Source organism: Myotis nattereri, assembly GCF_964212035.1.
Source record: "Myotis nattereri genome assembly, chromosome: 1".
NCBI lineage: Eukaryota > Metazoa > Chordata > Mammalia > Chiroptera > Vespertilionidae > Myotis > Myotis nattereri.
The window spans coordinates 162450052-162473323 of NC_138075.1; the positions used below are offsets into that span (position 1 = coordinate 162450052).

Genomic DNA, 23272 nt, shown 5'->3' on the forward strand with positions numbered 1-23272 from the left:
GGACTAAAGGAAGAAAGAGACAATAGAGGAAAAATTAGGTATGCTTTAAGTGCCTGACTGAGTAAGAATTTTCAAAACATAAAACAATGTAAGAAAAATCAATGGAAAAGATAGAAATTCTACTATATTATGACTTAAAAATTCCAAATATAAAGAGAATGATACGAAAACAAATTGAGGAAATGTATAAATACGACACTGGTTCATTAATATTCTAAACATACAAAGATGTTCTATACATATTGGGAAATAGAAAAGTAAAGCAAAGACCATGAACAGATCATTTATGGAGGATGGAATAGAAATGATAACATAAAATTGTATAGAGGATTCCTATACTACTGCTAATCAAAAATGTGAATCAAGACCAAAATATATAACCTTCAATCTACTTGAACTTTTTTGTAATTTTGAAAAATCATACTGGTGAAGTAAATAGTTTCATATCTTGCATTTGAAAGTATAGATTAGGTTAATAATTACATTGGGTTCCACATCCAAAAACCAGGCTAAAACAATCATTTCTCCTAAGATCATTGTGCTTCTTTGTTTCTAAAGTGTTAATATACTTAAAGAGCCTATCGTGATACTTTACTATAAAAGCAATAATTTATTCTTTGTAAGAATTATAAATTTATGAAATTTTAAGGTTGTGAGAGATTCAGTGCTTATAAAGTCCTGTATTATTACTATTATTCGTAAAGATGACACATACACTGAAATTTAGAGAGATTTTAATGCTGAACCCTCTTGTCAGCTGCAGATGCTCTGGGAGACCATCAGAAATACCCTGTTCTGCAGTCCTTTCCACAAACTAAGGCTTAACATAGCCCCTATGGCCACTCTCTGCTCCTCAAACTGCCTCTCCCTCATGCCATGGAAGCCAGTGGCCACCTTTCCCCTATGCAAGGCAAGAATGCAACCAACTCTACCAAAGACCCTGCTTCTGCCAACTGTGCCATAAAGAATAGGGTGCAGGTCTCCACCCCAGCACCATGCCTGCCCCACCCCCATCATATCCTCCTCCTCCCAGACTCTAGCAAACCCCAGCATTGCCACACAGCAAACATCTAGCCCCTGCCAGGTCAGGCCACTGCCCATTTCCCATCTCCGGCTACTTTTTAGACCAACAGAGAAAGTTGTTTCTGCCCCAATATAATCAACCAAAGTCCTTGCTCTGCTTCCTATGAAAGAGATGCAGAGAGTTGCCTGGTCATTCTTCTCTCTACTTATTAGGAGAAGAATGAACGTTGCCAATAAATTTCTTAATTACCCACATTGTCACCCTAAGCAACACACCTTGAATTATGTCCCTTAGTGACAAGGTACAGTTAAGAGCTTTAATTAGAAGAGGAATATGATGAGATTTGTGCTTGAGACACATCGCTGATGTTTACTGTGAAAGATGAGTCCAAAAGGAATGAGACTGTAAGCGGAGAAGTCAGAAAACTATTGCGGTATTCTCTCGGAAAAGGACAGGACTTACCACATCTGCAGTGACACAGAGATGGGGATGAAGAGACAGAATGGAAGAGAGAAATGTCAGGCACATGTGATTCTGTGATTGACTGAATGTGGAGAGTGAGGAATGAAGAAGATTAGGACTACGTTTGATGTCCATACTTCTGGCATGAGTGACTGGATGGGTCATGGAGGTAATCTCAAAGCTGGGAATTATGGAGTGAGAGGGAGCAGGTTTAGGAGGCAGTATAGTGGTTTTCCTTTCAGACATGTGCAGTTTCAAGTGACTCTACTGGGTGGAAAATAATTATTCTAGTCACTAACACATTCACCCCATATCCAACATCTCTACTTACTCACTTTCTTGGAATCTGAACTTTTTTTCCCTACAGGCTTAATCTTCAGCTTCTATGCTCCAGGAGTAGAAAGAGAGAAAGACCTGTGGGATTGATCCTGACTTCCAGTCCTGCTCGCCAGTCTATACCAGTCACCTGTCCCAACAAAATGATGTCCAGATGATATGCAATAATATGATAGAATAAAAAGTCATGGCTCTTTCCTGTCCATTGAGATGGGAGAAAGCACATTTGTACATTGTTTGGGAACGTTCTCAGGAAAACCAATTTTAGGAAAGGCATTTGTGAGCAGTTAACCAGGCAACCCAGGCATGTGGGTTCTCTGACGACGTGACCTTCCTTCAAGTTTAAAGTTTCCGGAAGTGGCAGTTTTTACTCATGGTGCCTTTCCTTCTTTCCTGGGGTTCTTCTATTACCTAATGTTTGTATTTATTGTTTTCTACTATGACTATGTTAATGCAGGGAAAATTGGGAAGTGTATTATTAAATATTAGGTAGAAATCATGATGTGCCACTTTGTACATAAAGATACTTTATTCATATGTTCATATGTTAGTTTTAATAAATATTGACTGTATTCAACACACTAAAATATCAGAATGTGACCGTGAAGATGGCGAAGGTATTGTCTTCCTATAATTATGAAAAATTTTGGATTGACTCTTAGATTATGGGAACTCTATAATGAAAGGCATCTGTAATAAGTGAGAAAGGGACAGAGGATTTATGTATTAGACCCTGTTAGGGGTAAGTCATACCATTTCTTTGATCTTTCTATTTGTAATTCACACTATGTAACAAGGATGTAAGGGCATTTATGACACTGTACTGCATCCGTTAAGAACATAAGCAGGATTGAGGGTAATCCTTTCAATTAAGACTATCTCCATGCATTTTTTAAATTTCTTTTAGAAATGTAATGATTTGTCCTAGCAGTGATTGTTAACAGAAATGAACATTTCATAAATACATGATTGTAATATTATTTTTCACTGTATCCCTTTCCTTAAAAAACATATGATTGTAGCTGCCGCTCCATCAGGAGCAGATTATTCAGTTGAAAGCTGACTGATCAACCTTGACCACTTATTGGATGCATGCAATCAAAATGTAATGTTGGGTGAAGTTCTGTGGAAAGCTCGGAAACTAACAAGCTGCCAGTGGCAGCTCTCTCGTATGATTACCTTCGCCGAGTCAATGCTAAATCATCCTAGTGATGTGAGGACAGTGCAGTAGAATCTGAACGGCGTATATAAAACTACCCTTTAAATTTCTTTTGTTGCAGTGTATTTGAAAACTTCCAGCTTTAAAGATTATATAAATAATTTTCTTGGTTTTAGCTTTCCGATGTCTGCGCACTAAGACACCAACAAGCATATCTAAATTTCTAAGTGGTATCTCCTCGTGTTTCTTTGAGAAGGAAGATAGGAAATTGAAGGGGAAAAGGAAAGTAAGAGGGTAGAGAAAAGTGCAAGGATCCCCAATACATACACTTTCCCATGAGAGATGTTCTATCCATGCTTAATTCCAACCTAAAAGTCTTCTATACTGGTGCCACAGGGTCTGGAGGGTGCCAAACATGGGGCATTTGTCTTCAGAAGGAAAACATGCCAACACCCTTAGAATGCTTTACTGAGCTCCTCGGCAGAAGCTTTGTTACACCGAATGTGCTGAGAGAAACAAACTCTTCTGCAACTTAAATTACTGCAGTGATATGTTATTCTGGTGTCTAGAAAAACCATTTTCTTGACTTTGCATAAGAATTGTTGGAAGAATTTACAATGATTTGGAAAAGGGAAAGCTTCTTAATGGCCATGAAAGAATAAAATTTATTCTAGTTCAAGAATTGTGCATAAAGAATATGCTTTATACTAACAACTATTGCATTAAATCTTCAGAGTCAGAGTGGTAAGAAAATTCAGGAATTTGCAGATATTCATGGCATTTTGGAGCATCAATCTCAGATGTCTGCATTTTCATAAATTAACTTAACCTTCTATTGAAATAAGTTTCAAGGCAACATTATAATTAATTAGATTTTTAATTATCTTATTTAAATTGTCTACTTTCTATGCCTCACTTGTTACACGCTCTTTATTCTAATATACAGTTCAAATGTCACTGCAGAGAGGGAATAGCTGTATTTAGATCAAAGGCAAACTTTTCTATGTGTTTGCTCTGCATGACAATATGAATATAATTTAAGTCTATCTATAGTAAAACACAAACAAGAGCTAACTAGCTGGCACGTTTGTTATCTAAAAGTAAGGGAATGTTGTTGGCTGACACACCAGCTATAATCAGCCCATAGAAGACTTCAAAATTCTCCTTTATGGGCTGAAATATTTCATTACATTTCTGACAAATCTGTGTGTCTTATTTCTTGTCTACCTGATATACAACTCAGGACATCAGAGAACATTCAGCAGTGAACCTGCTAGCTTTTCCTGATTTTTCTCTGTTGAGCTCTATTTATGATCATTCAAGTTTGCACAGAGTCCTAATAAGACAACTGGGCATGTCCTCTAAAAGTTATGTTTTCTAGGTCCCTCCATGCTGTCTCGAAGAGTAACAGACCTAGAGAGTATTATGCTAAGAGAAATAAGCCAGTCAGAGAAAGACAAATATCACATGATCTCACTCATATGTTTAATCTAATGAACAAAATAAACTGATGAACAAAATAGATCCAGAAACATATAAGCATGTAACGGACTATGGAATCTCAGAGGAAGGCGGGGGTGGGTGGGTGGCAAGAGATTAACAAAAGAACTTATATGCATATATGCATAACCCATGGACACAGATAATAGTGTGGTGAAGGCCTAGGGCAGGCAACAGGTGTGGGCTAGAAGGGGTCAATGTGGGGGGTGGGAGGGAGGTGACATTGGCAATACTTTCAACAACAAAAATAAAATTTTTAGAGTTATGTTTTGAGTAATTATAGTCTCAAGGCAATGGAACTGTTATTTTTTGCCTAATATTAAAGATATCCATCATTGTGATTAATTAAATAAGTACCCTGAACTGAGAATTTGTGATGGGTTATCCAGAGATCTTCTCTTAAAAATTTTCCCTGCAAACACTAACAGGACTTCTCATGTTTCGTTAAATGAGTGTACCTTGTCACTGTTTCAAGGGGATTTGTCCTATGGGCCTGAATATAGCTATTTCCTGTTCTGGCTACTTTTTAAAGGAAACCAAGCTTTGATAAGTGATGAAAAAACATCTATCTTGTTAATCAATATTGCATTCCTCAACTTAAAGTCAGAATTCCACCGAAGTAATTAAGGATAATATTGTTAGTTAGCTAACACCATATCCAAGACTCATTTTGTGACAAGCACTGTGCTAAAAACTCACTTTTATCATCTTGGTTAATCGTCACAATAATAGCAAGAGACAATTTCTAATATTATTATTTTTATTATTATCATGATCATTATCATAAGCATATCCATTTTAAGACAGAAAGATAAATAAGTTACCCAAGGTTGTAAAACTAGTAAACAGCAAAAATTTGAATTCCAACCTAAATCACAAGTCCCTGTTCTTCATCACTATACTACTCAGTCTTTCTAATCTCAGTTTATTTATCTATAATAAGGGGTTATGCAATTATGCTCCTGGCCATAGGTATAAGCAGGGTCCAGATTTATCATCCCACTATAAACAATTATAAAACTGAACAGCTGCTTCAGTAGACAGAGGCAGAATTAAGCTGTGATTTTTAGGAAGAGAGGACAAAATTGTGATCACTATGAACAACCAACTCTGACACATTTGAGTCTAGCTGCAGAGAAGAGGACACCTAGGTAGAACCTGATAAGCACACTGAGTTGAGAAGATGTAGATTGGCGCAAGGAGACTCAGGTAGCTGGAATTCATGGAGCAGAGCATCAGACAGGAGGGAGCTACATAGCAAAAAAAAAACAAAAAAAAAAACAAAAAAACAAAAAAAAAACAAAACCCTTTGTATATAGTTGAATTTGTATCTGTTAATGGGATATTAAGCTGTATATACACTTAGCATGAAACTCCATGTAACCAGGTAAAGATTACTGACTAGTTGTATGCTGAAAATTCCTAGATATCATACAGGGCAGACAGACATTCTGATCATCCATTTTGGAAAATCCTCATTGATCACTTTGATCAATGATCCCAGAAGATTCACACCTTAGTAGTTGTATTAAAATACCCTTAGCGGGTGCTTCTAGTCAAAATGGCAGTGTAGCTAAATGCAGAACTCGCTGCCTCCTACAACCACATCAAAATTACAGTTAAACTATAGAATAACCATCATTCAGAACCACCTGAAATCTAGCTGAATGGAAGTTCTGCAGCTAAGATAAAAAGAAGAAACCACATCGGCACTGGTAGGAGGGGCAGACAGGCGGAACAGTCTGGCCCCACATCCACATGTGCCGGATAAAAACCAGGAAGGATAGCTCAGCTGTAGAAGTTCCCCTGAGGAGCGAGGGGTCCCAGTCCCACACCAGAACCCTCAGCCCAGGGTTCCAGTGCCAAGGAAGAGAAGTCCCCATAATCTCTGGCTGTAAAATTCAGCAGAGATTGTGGCTGAGTGAGAGGGAGGGTGCTGGAATCCTAGGCATTCCTCTTAAAGGGCCTGCACACAGATTTACTCAAACTCACTTGCTCTGAGCCCCATGCTGGGGCAGCAGCTCAAAAGGCTCCAGGGATATATGGGGAGGAACTGAATTGTCTGGAATCAGGGTGAGAGCTGGAGGGGCAACTGTCTCCCAGACAGAAGTGCTGGTAGAGGCTATTGTACCTTTTCTGAGTCCTCCCCTCACAGAGCCAGCAGATGAGCGCCAACCTAACATTTCTCATTCTGCCCTAGTGATTCCCTGAGACCCCACTCCACCCAACTTGGGTGCAGAGTTGGCCTCAACATGCTCTTTGCTAAGTGGCCCAAGCCCAGCACTAGAAGCAGCCACACTTGGTTCACAGCTTGGCTTCTCATGGACACCTCCAAGCCCAGCACAAATAGCAGCCATCTGAGGAATGCCTAGGATTCCAGCACTTTCCCTCTCACTCACTTTGTGGCTCATGCCAGGTTGTGGGGGAAAAGGAACCTCATTCCCTGCTGGTAAGAATGGAAAATATTATGGAGGTACCTCAAAAATTAAGAATAGAGTTCCCTTATGACCCAACAATCTATCTTCTGGGTACCCTATATAATAAAAGCCTAATATGCAAATTGTCCTTTTGGGTGGTCATTCAACTGGGAGTTCAACCAGGAGACCTGGAGTTCGACCGCTTGCTATGACATGTGCTGACCACCAGGGGTTGGCATGGAACATGGCGGATGTCGGCGACACAGCAGTGGGCAGCAGTGGAGGCACTGCTGGTCTCGATGAGCCCCAATGAGAGCAGGACCCAGGGCAGGATGGTTGAGCAGGTGAGCAGGTGGTGCCAGGCCAAGGCTAGGTGCCAGGAGGGGCTGCTGGACTGCAAGGCTGGGGGTGCGAGCTTGGGTTGTGAGGCTGGGGGCCCAATCTCTGCAGGCTACCCCAAGGAACCCCACCCATGCATGAATTCATACACTGGGTCTCTGGTCTACACATAAAAAAATGTGAAAACATTTATTCGCAAAGATATATGCACCCCTATGTTCATTGCAGCATTATTCATGTTGGCCAAAACATGGAAACAACCAAAATGTCCTTCAATAGATGATTGGATAAAGAAGATGTGTTATAGATAAGCAGTGAAACACTACTCAGTTGTAAGAAAAGATGAAATACTGCCATTTGTGACAACATGAATGGGCCTTGAGAATATCATGCTAAGCAAAACAGGTCATCAGAAAAACTAAGAACCATATGATTTCACTCATGTGCAGAATATAAAACTGAAACTCAGACACAGAAACTCTATGATGGTTACCAGAGAGAAGTGGGTGAATGGGGTAGTAAATGCTAAAGGGAGCCAAATGGTGATGGGAGATGATTTGACTTTGGGTGTTGGACACACAATGCATTATACAGATCATGTATAATAGGAATGTACACTTGAAACCTATATAATCTTATTAACTAATGTCACTCCAATACATTTAATTTAAAAAATAAAGCAAATGAAAGCATTTAAAACAAACACTATCAACCACTACATCGCTGCTTCCATTGCAATGCCATTTCGTTAACTCAAAGAGCTCAGATGATTTGATAGATGGGAGAAGGCACAGATGAGGTTTCTGCTGGCTTCGCAGGAAGCCCACTTACCTACTGAGTGCAGAACACTGTTTGTCCTATATATGCTGCAAGAGGCAGGTTTTAATTAATGTCTCTATTATCTAAGAATTATGTTTAGAAAAGGATTAAACTTCACTTTGGCATTCTAGACTTATGTGCTCTGTCTCAGCTCCATCCCGTTATTGTGATATGGCCCACTCCCTAGGATTGCCCTAAATTTTTATTTCACAAGAAGAACAGCGACTTCTGATAGCTGAGCTCTCACTCTGGAGAGGGTAGAGTGTGAAGTTTAGAATTGAAGTCAAACTATCTAGATAGAGAAGTGTGGGAAGCTTTCAAAAGTGAAGTTTTAAAAAAGTGTGTGTGGGAAGGGAACAGAAATTGAAATTATCTATTAATACTAAATGCTAATAGTTATTATCTTCATCATCATCAGTATAGCTTTATTACCTCCTACTAGGCCAAGGTTTTATTTTAGGCACAGGAGTTATGAAAATACACCATAAATGATGATAATTCCCTGTAAGAGCTTATTGTCTGTTATAGAAGATGAAACATAGAGCTTGGGGGAGGGGGGGGAGGGAGCTTTTCTGACTTACTGCTAATAGGGGCAGCCAAGCTGAAATGATGAAATGGAACACCATCAGTTATGTGGCATCACTTGTTCTCCCAGAGCATACACTGTGTACAGTGCAGAGGAGTGGAATGAATGATGAGTTCTGAGTTAGACACGAGCTTAAGTCTAGGTTCCATCTGTCATCCTCTCGATTCTAAAATGGTAATATGAAGGTTTTGAGAAGATTAGCATGATGCCTGCAAATAAACCAAGCATGAGAAACAATAACTTCAAAACAAACAAAAAAGAAAGTTAATAAAGACAAATAATTTGGTATGCAACATTAAACAGAAGCAGAAGCCACATTCAGGAAAAGGTCTGCCTCTTTTCCCAGGGGCATTGAAGAAACTAAATATATTTCAACCAAGTAGTGTCTTATGGCAGCAAGAAGCAGTTTCAGGAAAATGCAACAGAAGATTTTTTTTATTTTGCTTTGTTAATTATTTTTTTAATGCTGGAAGAAAGGAAAAACACACAGTCAAAAATATTTCCAAAAGAACATATGTGCTTTTGATGCTTAGAATAGCGGACTTTAAGTGGCACAATTGAATGACACAGGATTATGTTTCCTGCTCTTAACCTATTTTAGGAAATTGTTTTGGCCATAGATCAAGAAAGACTTCTTTCTTTTTGCTGAGCCAAACTAATTAATAAGGTATTTTACTTAAGCAATAAAAAGTTCACACCCTTGAGATACAAACATTAGTAGAAAGATTCCAGAAGAACTTCTCTATTTGCTAGTCAATTTAATTAATAATCAAAGATTATATACACTGGGTTCTCAAACTCAGTCACCTGAGTATCTCTTTAACTCAGAGGTTCTCAACCTGTGGGTCGCGACCCCTTTGGCAGTCGAACGACCCTTTCACAAGGGTCGCCTAAGACCATCCTGCATATCGGTTATTTACATTATGATTCATAACAGTAGCAACATTACAGTTATGAAGTAGCAACGAAAATAATTTTATGATTGGGTCACAACATGAGGAACTGTATTTAAAGGGTCAGAAGGTTGAGAACCACTGCTTTAACTGTTTCAAAGACCTGAGATTTTCTATAACTCACCCACTCTATTTCCGTATTTTAAAAGGTGGATTTTAAAATTTTGATCCATCTAGGGCGAAGATCTAAAGATAAACTAATCTGTCCTTCGAGGTAACCTGTCCACTTCTTTTATCCCAACATGATGGACAGCAATAACAACCAATTACAATACGTGCTTTCCTATTATGGGTATCAGGAGGCAGGTCTTCATTATTCTCTAAAAGACATTACAACGTTTAGGCAAACATTCTCATGAAAGTACAAGCCATGATGATTTAAGTGTAGTTAGTACTGTCATTCTCATCTTATACATAGGCTTTTCTTGGACTAGAACAGCGTAAGGCTTTCTCTACCATACCCAGGTATGGTGTTTTAAGTCCACAGGAAGGAAGCCCCAGGAGAATTATCCAAAACTCCTTTTAAGAAAAGAAAAACTCACTGCTGGATTCTGCTGTGAATACACTTTATCTAATCCTGATCACGTAAGATGTGTTTAGAGGTTCTCAATTTTGGAATCACTCAGTTGACAGAAATTAAGGTTGAACTGAAACTGTGAAGGTATAAAGTAACTAGAGGCCCAATGCATGAAGATTCATGCAAAAATAAGCCTTCCTTCCCCTGGCTGCCAGCACTGCCTTCGCTCCTGCCTGGAGCCATCTTCCACCTCTCACCATGTTGCATCAATTTGCATATTCCCTCCTTATTGGCTGTGGGTGCTGCCATCTTTGTTGTGAAGTTATGGTCAATTTGCATATTCCATCTTTATTAGATAGGATGGCATAGTTCAAAGAAGTTACAAGATGGAGAGAAGGAGAGGGGAAGATGCAGTAGGGACCCTAATGATTTCATTTTACACAAGGAAAAACCAAGAGACACTAAGTTAATGAAAAGGAGAAAGATGAGTTTAATTATATTATTTAAAGTTAAATAGAAGAAGCAATAAAAGCATTAAATAGTGATATAGATCATAAAATGTGGGAGGTGAGAGGAAGATGAATGCAAAGTAGTATTAGTGAGCTAAATTCTACTCATAGCATGGAGTCATTAGCTACTGTCTAAAGTTGTTACAGAAAAAATATACATTTATTTTTTACCACTGTGGTAATAAGCCTCACAGCAACTGAACACAGAAACAGCTAAGGTGATCATCTCTGGCTGAATTAGGGGCCAGATAGTAGAAGTATCAGTTTAGGCTCTGCAAGAACTCTGCTAAATAAATACCATGTATATATTTTTCCCTTCAAAAAATACAGTAAAACAAATATATATATATATATACAATCTTACTGTCTCTTAAAAGGTAATACAATCAAAACATCTTATTTATGTAATAAGGCTTTACAACAAATTTTACTGAGCACTCTATCAATCAGAATTCCACTTACCACAATAACCCTGTGGGTGGATTGTGTTGCTGGTATTAACTCCCTCCTTTCATAGGTATGAAAACACATTGTTGGCTCCAGGCAAGATAATTTATTGCTGGAGAACATACAACTAGTTTGTAAGTGGCCAAGAAAGCTTTGGCTTCACCGAGGTCTTCTGAATTCTGGTCCAGAGCCATTTCCATCAGAGAAGCTGAAATTTTTTTCTTGCCTTAGACTTGAAAGATCAACTAGCCTACCCACCTTATCTGGATTGTCACCTTAGCTGCTGGATTATCGAAAATTGTCCTTGCATCACCAAGAAGTCATTCAGTCACCAAAGACTTAAGAGAAAATTCTCTTATCAACACCTTAACTGCATGAGAAAAAAATTTTAATGGGTGCATATTTGGAGACACTTATTATCAGAATGTCTTAAGCTAATAAAATTATAAAAGCTCAAATACCCACTGACATCTAAGCAAATTATGCCACTAGAGTCACAATCCTATGATAAATTTTCTATAGTCTAAAGCCATAATATTCAATAGAAATAGAAAGTGAGCCAAATATATAATTTTAACAGACTAGCACCTGTCAGGGGGAAGCAGGGGAGAGGGAGGGAGGTAGATGAAAGAAGATGAAGAGATTAGCCAAAGAACATATGTGCATACATAACCCATAGACACAGACAACAGTATAGTGATGCTCAGAGGGAAGGAGGGGCTGAAGGCTGGGTGAAGATGGGCAAAGTGAAGCTGGCAGGGCGTGGGGGGAGGGAGGGATGAGTACATACATAATAGTGTCACAATAAAATAAATAAGTCAATGGAACAAAAAAGTTTCAAAATAAATAAAATAAGATGTCTAGTAGCCACATTTACAAAAAAACTGGAAAGAATGGATGAAATTATTTCAACATGTTTATAAAAAATGTTTAAAACTATGAAAAAATGCAATGTTTTTTCCAAACTAAGCCTTGGAAATCAGGTGTATACATTTTACATTGATACCCCATCAAATCAGACTTGCCACATTCAGTCATCCAATAGCCATGCTGTTTAATGGCTACCTCATTAGATGGCACAGCTACAAGGAATCTAGGGCCCCAATCCTCAGGTTTAGAAACTCCAATCCCCAGAACTGAAAAAGAAGAGCAGGAAGCCGGGCTAATACTTTAAAATATCAAGTAGTTCAGAACCAGGCCTTAGTGATGGAATCAAAGTTAGTTAAATTATCCAATAATGTCTTCAAAATAAAGTGTTGTTTATATTATCTTTATAAAGAAAATACATCTTAAATTACACATTAGTTGTCCTACCAGATATCCCACTCTCCAGTTTTCTTCTCAAAAAAAGATTACAACTCAGTTTCTAAATCTAGTATGGACCCAGCAGATATTTCTGCTTGACATCGACAGTGAGATAATTATTAAGAATATAGGTAAAGATAAGGTAAGATTGTTTGCAATTGTACCAACCATTCATTATTTTGCAAATTCTTAAAAAGGAACTTCCTGTGAACCAAACCGGATCATCGTTCTCTCGCTCTTACACTATTAATGCTTCCTTGAGGCTGTTTTCTAATAAAATTGCTGATATCACCGTGAGAGGAAGTAAACTTATGACAGAAAAAAAAATCCATTTGTATTGATGTTAATGATGTGGAAGTCAAGCCTATGTCCTAAAGGCCCCCATCTACAATGAATATTTAGTTACTAGGTGATCAGATGCATCTGCTAGAGCGTTCATTCTTTGTTAAGTGAATAACAGTTCTATTATAATGAGGAGGTGAATTAAAGAAAGTTGAACATATTTGCTGAACATTATCCATAAAATATATACATACACACAAAGCTTTCCACCAACTACATTAAAATTGAAATCGGCATATTTGTAAATGTAATTTAATTAGAAAATATTAAGCAATCTCATCAAAGAAATTAACTTATTTAGTGCTTTGACAAATATTCACATATAAATTTATTTCAATAGGCTACAGTTCTATTAAAGCACCTTTACTATTAAGAAATAATTAGCACCTTATCTTGAAAATACATAAATCAAAATTACCTTTTGTAAATCAACTTTCACAAAATTCTCTGGTTACAATCCCTTACCCGTGGACCATCTGCAGTAAATTCTATGCAGATATGAAATACTCTCCATCTAGATGAAAATGCTGGTCAGGATTTCATTCATTCAATCAATCATTATCTCACTCCTTTATAAATTCTGTACTCCATTATCTGCACTGAATCTGTGACTCTTTTGTCAGGACATAATTAGGCAATAAAAAGTAATTCCAAATTTTATCTTTCATATTTCTTTTATTCTACTTGCATTACTCAACACTTGAGGGGGGTCTCCTGACCATAACATACTCTAAAATTTCTCTTTTCTGCCACATCTATACTAATAAAAAGATAATATGCTAATTAGATTAGGAGACCTTCTGGGAGAACAGTCCGGGAGGGCAGTTGGGGGCCATGAGGCTGGCAGGGGAGGGCAGCGAGGGGTCCTAAATTGGAGAGGGTGCAGGCTGGGCTGAGGGACACCCCCCACCCCCGTGCACAAATTTTTTGCACCAGGCCACTTGTCTACATTTATAAAAGGCTAATATGTAAAGTGTCCCCTCAGGAGTTCGACTGGGAGACCAGGAGTTACATCGCTAGCTATGACGTGCACTGACCACCATGGGGTGAATGGAATGAAGGAAGGCTCCGGCCAGCAGCTGGCAGCTGAGGAAGGAAGGCCCCAGCTGGCAGCTGGAAGGAAGGCCCTGGCTATAAGCCAGAAGGCCCCGATTGGCCCTGATCACCAACCAGGCCTAGGGACCTTACCCGTGCATGAATTCACCACACCTCTAGTCCTATATAATAAAACCCTAATATGCAAATCAACTGAACAGCGGAACAACCTGTTGCTATGACACACACTGACCATCAGGGGGCAGACGCTCATTGCAGGAGCTGCCCCTGATGGTCAGTGCACTCCCAATCGGGGGAAGGGGGGGGGCTCTGCTCAACCAGAAGCTGGGCTAATGGCTGGCGAGTGCAGCAGTGGTGGCAGGAGCTTCTCCCTGCTCCGTGGCAGTGCTAAGGACCCCTTGGGGGATGTCCGCCATGCGGGGAGCAGGCCTAAGCTGGCAGGTGAACATCCCTTGAGGAGTCCCAGACTACAAGAGGGTGCAGGCCAAGCTGAGGGAACCCCCCCACACCCAGTGCATGAATGTCGTGCACCAGTCCTCTAGTCCATTATATTAATACTAGAGGCCCAGTGCACGAATTTCTAGTAAGGTCCGGAGAGGCTACCAGCTGCCACTGCTGGCAGGGACCTCCCTCCCTTCCCCTGGCTGGCCCTGCCCCCTGGTTGAACTCCCGGACAAACTCCCTGTTGAGGGGACAATTTGCATACTTCGCTTTTATTATATAGGATAATACACTTGCCTTTCTGGAATCTTCTCCAGTTTCTCTGAGTAAATTCACTTCAAGCCCTGAATAAAGACTTCTCTTCCTTCATTCCTTCTTCTTATCTTGATTCACTATTACAAAATCCCAAAGAACCATGCTGGCTAGCAAAGGTGAAAACCTCCAGAGAAACTGAGGGAAAGGAAAGAAATGAAATGACAAGACCTCTAAACTCTTGTTAAAAACAATAAAGACAAAAAAATTAAATAAATAAAATAATAATAATAAAAATAAGAAAGGCAGGGCCATTTTAAATTTAATTAAATTTAATTATTTATTTTGTCCCATTACATATCCATTCAATAAACATTTTGCAACTAGAATGTGTCAGAAAAGCAAAAATGAGATAAAAAATCTATGCTATTAAGGTTCTCCAGTCTAGTGTGTGTGTGTGTGTGTGTGTGTGTGTGTGTGTGTGCACCCATGCACAAATGCATACACATGTGATGTTTTAATGTTATTCGCTCAAGTTTATAGATAATATATACATAAAACTCCATTTTGAACAACATAGGTGGGTCTTTTGCAAAATCTAATTGAAAACATTGCCAGATATGTTGCTCCGTAGCCTATAGATAAAGACTCACAAAGCCCATGGACACAGTTAATAGTATGGGGAAGGCCTGGGGACTTCAAGGGGGAGGTGTGTGGGTGGAGGGGGGCAAAAGAGGATGTCTGTAATACTTTCAACAATAAAGATAAATTTTAAAAATATAAGATACAATGAATTAATTTTTATTTTTTACTATTTTATTATTTTTAATTTGTATTGAATTTATTGGAGCGACATTGGTTAATAAAATTATATAGGTGTCAAGTGTACAATCCTATAATATATATTGTATTGTGTGTTCACCACCTAAAGTCAAGTCTCTTTCTGTCATCATTTATTCCCCCTTTATCCTCTTCTACCTCCTCCATCCCCTTTTCCCTCTGGTAATCACCATACTATTTTCTGTATCTATGAGTTTTTGTTGTTTTGTTTTGTTTTTCTTAATCCTTTCACCATTTTCCAGCCAGTCCCATAATCCCCCGTCCATTCTGACAGCTCTGAGTCTGTTCTCTGTATCACACAATGGATTTAAATTTGTGCCTCCAAAGTCTGTCTCAGAAGATGAGCTGGTATTATTTTATCTTATTAGACAATATAAAGCCAATACAGATGGGGGCAAACGTAGGTTAGCAGTTGTGAGTACACAAAACAATAGTTTATTCTTTATTATTATTTATTAATTATTGTATTATTTTCCATACGAACAACTGCCCCATCCTGGTATAGCTCCCGTTTTGCCAACTATATCAGGAAATTCAGAACTAAATCAGCATATTAATAGCTGATGGCATTTGCTTCTTTGTTATTTGGTAATTATTAAATTGTATTTAATTTTTACAGCAAACTTTCTAGTTAAAAAAGCAGCTTCAGCTTCTCTCACCTCCTTAACTCTTCCCACACCTTTCCCCCTACAAGACTAGGGCACCTTCAGCAGTGGCCCCTAGTGGTTATTATAATGCTGGGCATGACTTTCTCAAAAGAAATCCAGAGATGAAATTACATTAAGGCAAAAATCTGAATATTATCAAACACTTGGTCCCTTTAACTCTATTCAGTAGCAGATATCTACTAACTGGGATAATGATGGATTCTCATCATCATTGAGAGAGCTATTTAAGCACTACAAATAATTAGTTTGGGCTGCACAGTAATTTGAGTAACTAAAAAATATGGCAAAATAGTGACATTTTTAACATCTTCACCCATAGGACACTTGTACACATATAAATAAAATCTCAACAAATATCTATCTATCTATATCTATATCTATATCTATATCTATCTATATCTATATCTATATCTATATCTATGTCTCCTGATTTAGAAATGGCATCCATTGCATGACCTCTACAACAATTTAAATGGTGAATATTATATATAAATTTTATATGTTATATATAAATTGCTGTAGAGGTTATGATAATGGATACAACTTCTATGAGGAAATAAAAATTTAGAAAACCTAGATTATACCAAAAGGCACATGCTGAAGATGCAAGAAATGAAGCTATTGGTAGGAGGGTAATTTGTGTTTGAATAAAGTGATAGAGGTTTGGTACCATCATGTTGGGGTTTATACAAGAGTTTCTAGAGATAAGTCCTGTATTGCAAATAAGAGTGAGAGTCCATTCTTGTGAGTGTCATCTCTATGTATGGTGCTAGAAGGGTACTAGACTTACAGGGGTGATCACTTTGGAAAGTATATAAATGTGTAATCACTATGTTCTGCACCTGAAACTAATATAATAGTGTAGGTCAACTATAACTGGAAAAAAAAGAAAAGTTTATTCTTAAAATTTTTAACATAATCTTCATATTCAGACTTCCTGAGCCTACTCTTGCTGTAAATCCCTTACTTCATAGTAGCTTTCTATCTTTAGATTTACTATTTAAGGTTATACATTCACTCAGTACATCACGCCTCTGATATCCTTGCAGATCTGTGATGATGTTTCCCCAACAATGTCACTGGTAGTTCATTTTGTTCTGTTCTCCAAGCATTCTTAGCTTATACTTTAATTTTATCTGTACTTTTCCTGTCTTGGATTTGAGCCAGTGTTTGAAGCCATGACTCCAAGGGATACCAAACAAATGTTGGCTGACTAAAGCAGCTACGCAGCTCAAACTCTAGCTCAAATGTGCTTACAATCTCTCTCTCTCTCTCTCTCTCTCTCTCTCTCTCTCTCTCTCTCCCTAAGTACATAAAAATTCTCTCAACACTTTCTCTTCTAAGTTATACAATGCTATTTTAACCACTTTTTCATACGAAGCTTTTTCAATTATATAACCCTAATCCACATATACTTCTCCCAGCCCCATACTCACATACATATCTTCCCCAGTCATTTCCACTCTGGCTTATGGCCCACCACCCTTTGGACTCCAGTACCATCCACACATTCCAGGTAAAGTTTATCCTAGTGACCCACAGTGAACTGCATTTTCAAAGCCCTTCCAGTTATCATCCACTCTTTTCCAAATCATAATTAACTACATGTAACTCCCTGACTATTCCAGAGTATTACTACCTTCCGGAGAAATGCTCCTTTTCTTAGGTCTTTATCCTTCATATCTCTTAATCTTCATGGTTTTCTCTAAGTTACCAATAATGTAACTTAAGTGTCACTCCTTCTGTATCTCATGGTACATTTTGCGCGTCTGTTATATCTCACACTACATTGTAATTATTTTTAATATAAAATATATTTCTATATTTAAACTATGTTTTTCATATTTATATAGTCACCCCCAACCCACTATCCCCCATGGAGCTGGAAGGAATCCTACCATGGGATGAAGGATTGATCTTAATACAAGTATCTCACATATCAAAACTTCCGAATCAAGTCATTAGCCTTTGATAGAATTATAGCCATATTACTAGGTAGGAAGGAAATAAAATTGGCACTAAAATTTAATAAAACAACCTTAATAAGGAAGCCTAGTTGAAAATGTCTTCTAGCTAATTGTCCTAATAACCCAGTAATATAACAATGGCGACATTCATCCACTTATTAAATGAATTATATGTCTAGCACCAAGGACATTCCAGACACTGTGAATATGTGAGAAGTAAAATGACAAGACAGACTGCCACTTAGAGGTCAGAAAACAAACAAACATGAAAACTCATGCAGTTCCCTACAACTAGGATTAAAATGATGAAGTGGGGGTGCAAAACACAACTATTATCCCACACATATTTTGCTACAGGAAAGAAAGCAAGATAATAGAAACGAATATATCTTTTTATTGCTTCACTGCTTGTCCCACTCAGAACAAGGATATGAACCAACTAAAACACTGAGCATGAGTCTGCTGCTGCATGGATTCTATTTTGAGGGACATGCAAGATGATATCCTCCTGCATCCCCTGCCCCCTGGACATCAGACCTTTCTCTCTATATCAGCAGAGAGACGGCAACACTTAGGAAACAACCAGCTGCAAAGTAGGAAGAGATCGCACACGCATGAAAGGAATCCAAGGAGCCGAGCATCCTTGCTTTTCATCCAGTGCTCTGACTCAGATTGCTGCAAAGGAAGTGGGTGGAGGGGCTTGAGAAGCGATGTCCCCTGACCGAACCTCAGTAGGGTTGCATTAGGTAAAAGGCTGCCAAACTCCAGCTACAGAATGGAAACTAGGCGACAATTGGCTCTCTTTTCATGCATGTGAGGAGACTGAACAAACAGCACAAACACTGAAGTGCCTGGTTGAGTGAGACCAAAGGCAGTGGTACAGATCTATTTCTTTCAAGGAAGACTATAACAACAAGCCAGTTAAATACAATGCAGGGCAGGAGAAGAGTGTAGGTCTGTGAAGGACTTCCCTTGAGAATCCCTGGAGAACGCCACCTCCATGCGGGAAACAGCCACAGGGGGAGCGGAGGCTGAGGCAAAGGCAGCATGAGTGTTGAGTGTTTCCTTCCACGACTTGCGTGGAGTAGGGTTCGGTATCTGAAAGAGGAGCCGCACAGCAAATGAGAGAAAAAGACACGAGATAATTTTGCAATATTGGGGGACCAGGCGGCAAGTCCCGAAGGACTTCTCCTCCGTGCTCAGGCCTCACCAAGCTTTTATTGATCTGGGATGCACCCATAGCATAGCCCTAGGCAGGTGACCCCCTGAAACAGGCAGACTAGCCCATCAGCAAGGATTTACATAATAATAAATGGGGGAGTAGTTTCAGCTACCACTGTCTGGACAAACAGAGGTGGCACCTAGCTCCGGGCTTTGCTAGGGCTTCAAAGGCACCCAGCCTTCAGGGGTTTCTCGGGAAGGGGGTTTCGGGAAGTGCTCTGTCTATGCTTATCAGATAGTGAAGGCAATAAACAGTTTCCCACAATGAGGGCCAGTGTTTGGCCTCCATTCCAAGTGAACCAAACACAAGGGAGGAAGGACTTTAAATTCTCTTCTGAGGCAGTAAAGTGTAGGGAAGAAAAAGAGGAAGAAAACAAATGAAACAAGGAATGAGAAAAGGTCTATAACAAATACAAAAGATGTATTTTTTAATTAGAAAAAGATGTACAATTAGGTACTGATAGTGTTATAATCCTGATGAGATGGAAGGTATTATAGGGGAATATAAATTTACTCAAGAAGAAATAAGAAACCCTAAACTGCAAGATGGCATTTTCTTCTCTTCTGTGGATAGTCCTCCTGCCTAACCAACTGGGGGCTAAAGAGGGTGTGAACTCAGGGCAGGGAGAAAAGCCTTTGTCCTATCCTTGGCCTAGCAAACCAGAGTTCTAATGGAATTCTCCACCAAGCCTCAGCCTGGCTAACGGAAGTGCATTAGCAAATACTTCCTGAGGGCCTTGGAAAGAGAAGTGCTGTGGTTTAAGGGAGGCTCTAGTGTCTACTGGGGCTCATTGAACAACGCCCAATCTTGCTGTAAGTTATTAGGGACATTCCAGTGGGCTCTTCCTCCCTCATTTGTAATTATATCTCTGAATCCCCTTTTCTCTTTCCTCATTAAAAGTATTAGTTTGCTTGGGCTGTTAAAAAAAAAAAAAAAAAACACCTTTAGGGTGGCCTAAAACAACAAAGATTTCTTTTCTTTTCTAAGAGTTCTGGAGGCTGGAGGTCCCAGATCAAGACACTGGTCTGGTTTCCTCAAGACCTCTCTCCTTCGCGTACAGATGGTCACTTTCTTGTTGCATCCTTGTGTCTCTTTCTGTGTGTCTTAATCTCTGCTTTAAAAGAGAGCAGTTAGTCCCATTGGTGTGGCTCAGTGGTTGAGCATCAATCCATGAGCCAGGAGGTCATGATTGGATTCCCAGTCAGGGCACATGCCCAGGTTGCTGGCTGGATCCCCAGTGTGGTGCATGCAGGAGGCAGCCAATGAGTGATTCTCTCTCATCATTGATGTTTCTAGCTCTCTCTCCTTTCCTCTCTAAAAATCAATAAAAATATATTTTTAAAAAAACACAAGATAGCAGTCAGATTGAGTTGGGGGTCAACCTAACAGCCTCATTTTAACCATAATTAACTCTTTAGAGACTTCATCTCTAAATATAGTTACCTTTTGAGGTACTAGGGCTTCAATAAATGACTTTTGAGGGGGCAATATTCAACCCATAACAGATGCTTTCAAATAATGTTGATGAGTTTAGGCTTTCCCAGGTGCTTAGCCTATGACCTTCCACTGAAATATCTACTCATTTTACTCCGCTTTATATTTGTTCTCACGTGACTATGAACGTGTTGCCTTTCACCTCTATACAAATATCAAATTTCCATTTTGTAAAATAAAGGGATTTGACTAAATAAAATCTAGTGTCCTCAAGCCCTAACAGAATCAGAATCCTAAGCCATTGTGCATAAATTCAGATGTCATAGTGACAGGGCAAGAGGCTAAAGAAAATAAACAAACAAGCCAAAGCTCAGAAGCAGACGGCCCAATTTCTTGCAGTTAAGTGGAAACCCCATCCTTCTTGCTCCAGCCCTGCAGAGGCAGGTCGCAGAGAGAGAAAAGGGTGCACACTCCTGCCTGGACGTCTGAACCTCTCAGAGGCCTTTCCATCACCAGTCAGTTGTGGGTTTCTTATTTTTCACAGACAGATTGAGCATAAAATGTTGTTATGACTTACCTACCTACATATATACTCGCCTAGCACTTCTTACATGTACCTATACGGTTTATGTGTTTACTTGGCAAATGCCATGTTTGTTGTTTCACTTTTTTTCACTTTTAACATCTCTGAAAATGGAACGCATCTGAAAATCACTTTACCCAAGCAATAGTCATGATGGAATTGTCATTGCCTGGCATGTGTATGTAAATACTTAAGGAATGGGTGTGAAATTTGTAAAGAAATTCATGCAGACAATGGTAAATCATCTTTTTTAAATGTGCTCTCACCAAGCTCTTGATGACACAAAAGATAATACTTGAGGGGGGGAGGAGAAAAAATAACCTGAATTAAGTGTTGAAAATAAATCTCACAACAATGTGAATGTATTTAATGCCACTGGATTCTACACTTAAAAAGTTTAAAAACTAAATTTCACATTAGGTATGGTTTGCCACAATAAAAAAGATAAACACATCATAAGAGTTAGATTCTGAAAGTGAAGATGTTTACAAAATATATTAACCAATTTATTTCACTTTTTCCTTTTCAAATATGCATGAGTAATATATAAAAACCTACGTCTAAATAAGACAAAAGAAGGTTTCCTAATAAATATAGAGTAAAAGTGCTAAATGATAAGAAAACATCGTGTCATAGCTTAACTGGAAGTCTTTTGTTCTTCCTAGGGGTGTATGAAATATTGATGTGTCTTATAATCAATGCAGCAATTAAATATAGTATTTAATGAGGCTCTACTATGTGTTAGGCACTGTGGTGAGATCTGAAAATATCCAGTGAACATGGCCCTGCCCCTCATGAGTTGACATAATTATAGTATATGTACTTGCTAGAAAATACAGTAAGAAAAATAATTACATGAAAAATGGTGCCAGAAGAGGGGGAAATATGTGTACTTGGAGCATATCTCAGGGCCTGATCTCATCTAGGGGGCCCTGGACGCCCTCCTTGAAGAAATGACACATAACCTCAGGCAGAAGGATGAGAAGGAGTTAAGTAGGAGTGAGGGAGCAATGATCCCCACAGAAAAGAATAACACAAAGTGCGAAGGCCTGGAAGTTCAGAGGAGCGTGGCTAACTGGCAGAATAAGAAAAGTCCCACATCAATGAAGGAGAAGGAAGAGATGACATGGATAAATCTGGAAAGGATTTGATCAGGGCAAAGCCCACATCGTCTTCCCAGGATACCAAGGTTGTGGGTTGATATATTCACAGTGGCATTTTTTTTTTTTCAGTGGCATCTTGAGGAGAATATTTCAGCATTTGCATCTTTGCTTGTATGCTGTAGGAATTTCCTCTGGGTATTTTTTTTAGCAAACCATCTGTGACGTTTCCAAAATCCCCCTCACAAGCAAAGACGCTTTGTGTGCAAAGAACTGCCTTAATGTAGCAGTTTTATAAGCCTGCTGACCAATGGATGTGCTACAATTCCACCAATTCCACCACTTGAGAAAGATCCTCATACTTTATACCAGCGGTCGCCAACATTTTGGACCTCACGAACCACTACATTCATAATTTTAAATTCGGCGCACCACTAATATGATTTTTTTAAAAGATAAATACATTTGTAAAATAATGATCAGAGAACTTCCGTTTTGTTAATATGAAATGCACCTATTTAATATAACAACATTATAAATACTTATTTAATCATAACAAAGTCTTCAAAGGTTGTTTAATTGTAACAAATTTATTGAAGTAAGTTTAATAAAATAATTGAAGCTTACTTAAGTATTACACATTTTTAGAGTGTGATATTTGCTCTTGTTTGCTTGAAATAAGTTTATGGATTTTTGGCTCTAATGATGTTACTGCAAGACGGAGAGCTGTATTTATTTCCAGCTGAGACTGGTACCGAGTTTTAATTGCTGTGACAGATGAAAATTTTTTTTTTGCACAAATATGTTGTTGAAAATTGAATCAAACTTTTCATTGCTTTTTCCCTCAGCAATGGGTATTCGCTTTTAATGGAGATCCCAAAATGAGGTCTTGATAAGGATGACTGGAATTTAGCCTTGAGGCTGTCGTCGGATGATAGATCGATGAGGCTTTCTTTTTCATTCGTGCTTAAATTGCTGTCTTCAATGTTTGCTG

General features: G+C 38.7%; 1 protein-coding gene and 1 long non-coding RNA gene across 2 annotated transcripts in view; one reads left to right on the forward strand and one right to left on the reverse strand.

Moving 5' to 3' along the window:
* EMCN (endomucin) overlaps positions 1–6148 on the forward strand; it is a 105040-nt gene extending 98892 nt beyond the window's left edge. The window contains exon 12 of the mRNA XM_081085630.1: positions 1854–6148. The gene's annotated coding sequence lies outside the window, so the exon portion shown is untranslated. The remainder of the gene's footprint in view (positions 1–1853) is intronic.
* The window catches only part of LOC308515128, a 62489-nt gene that overhangs the window by 34657 nt on the left and 4560 nt on the right, over positions 1–23272 (reverse strand). The gene's annotated exons all lie outside the window — the stretch shown is intronic.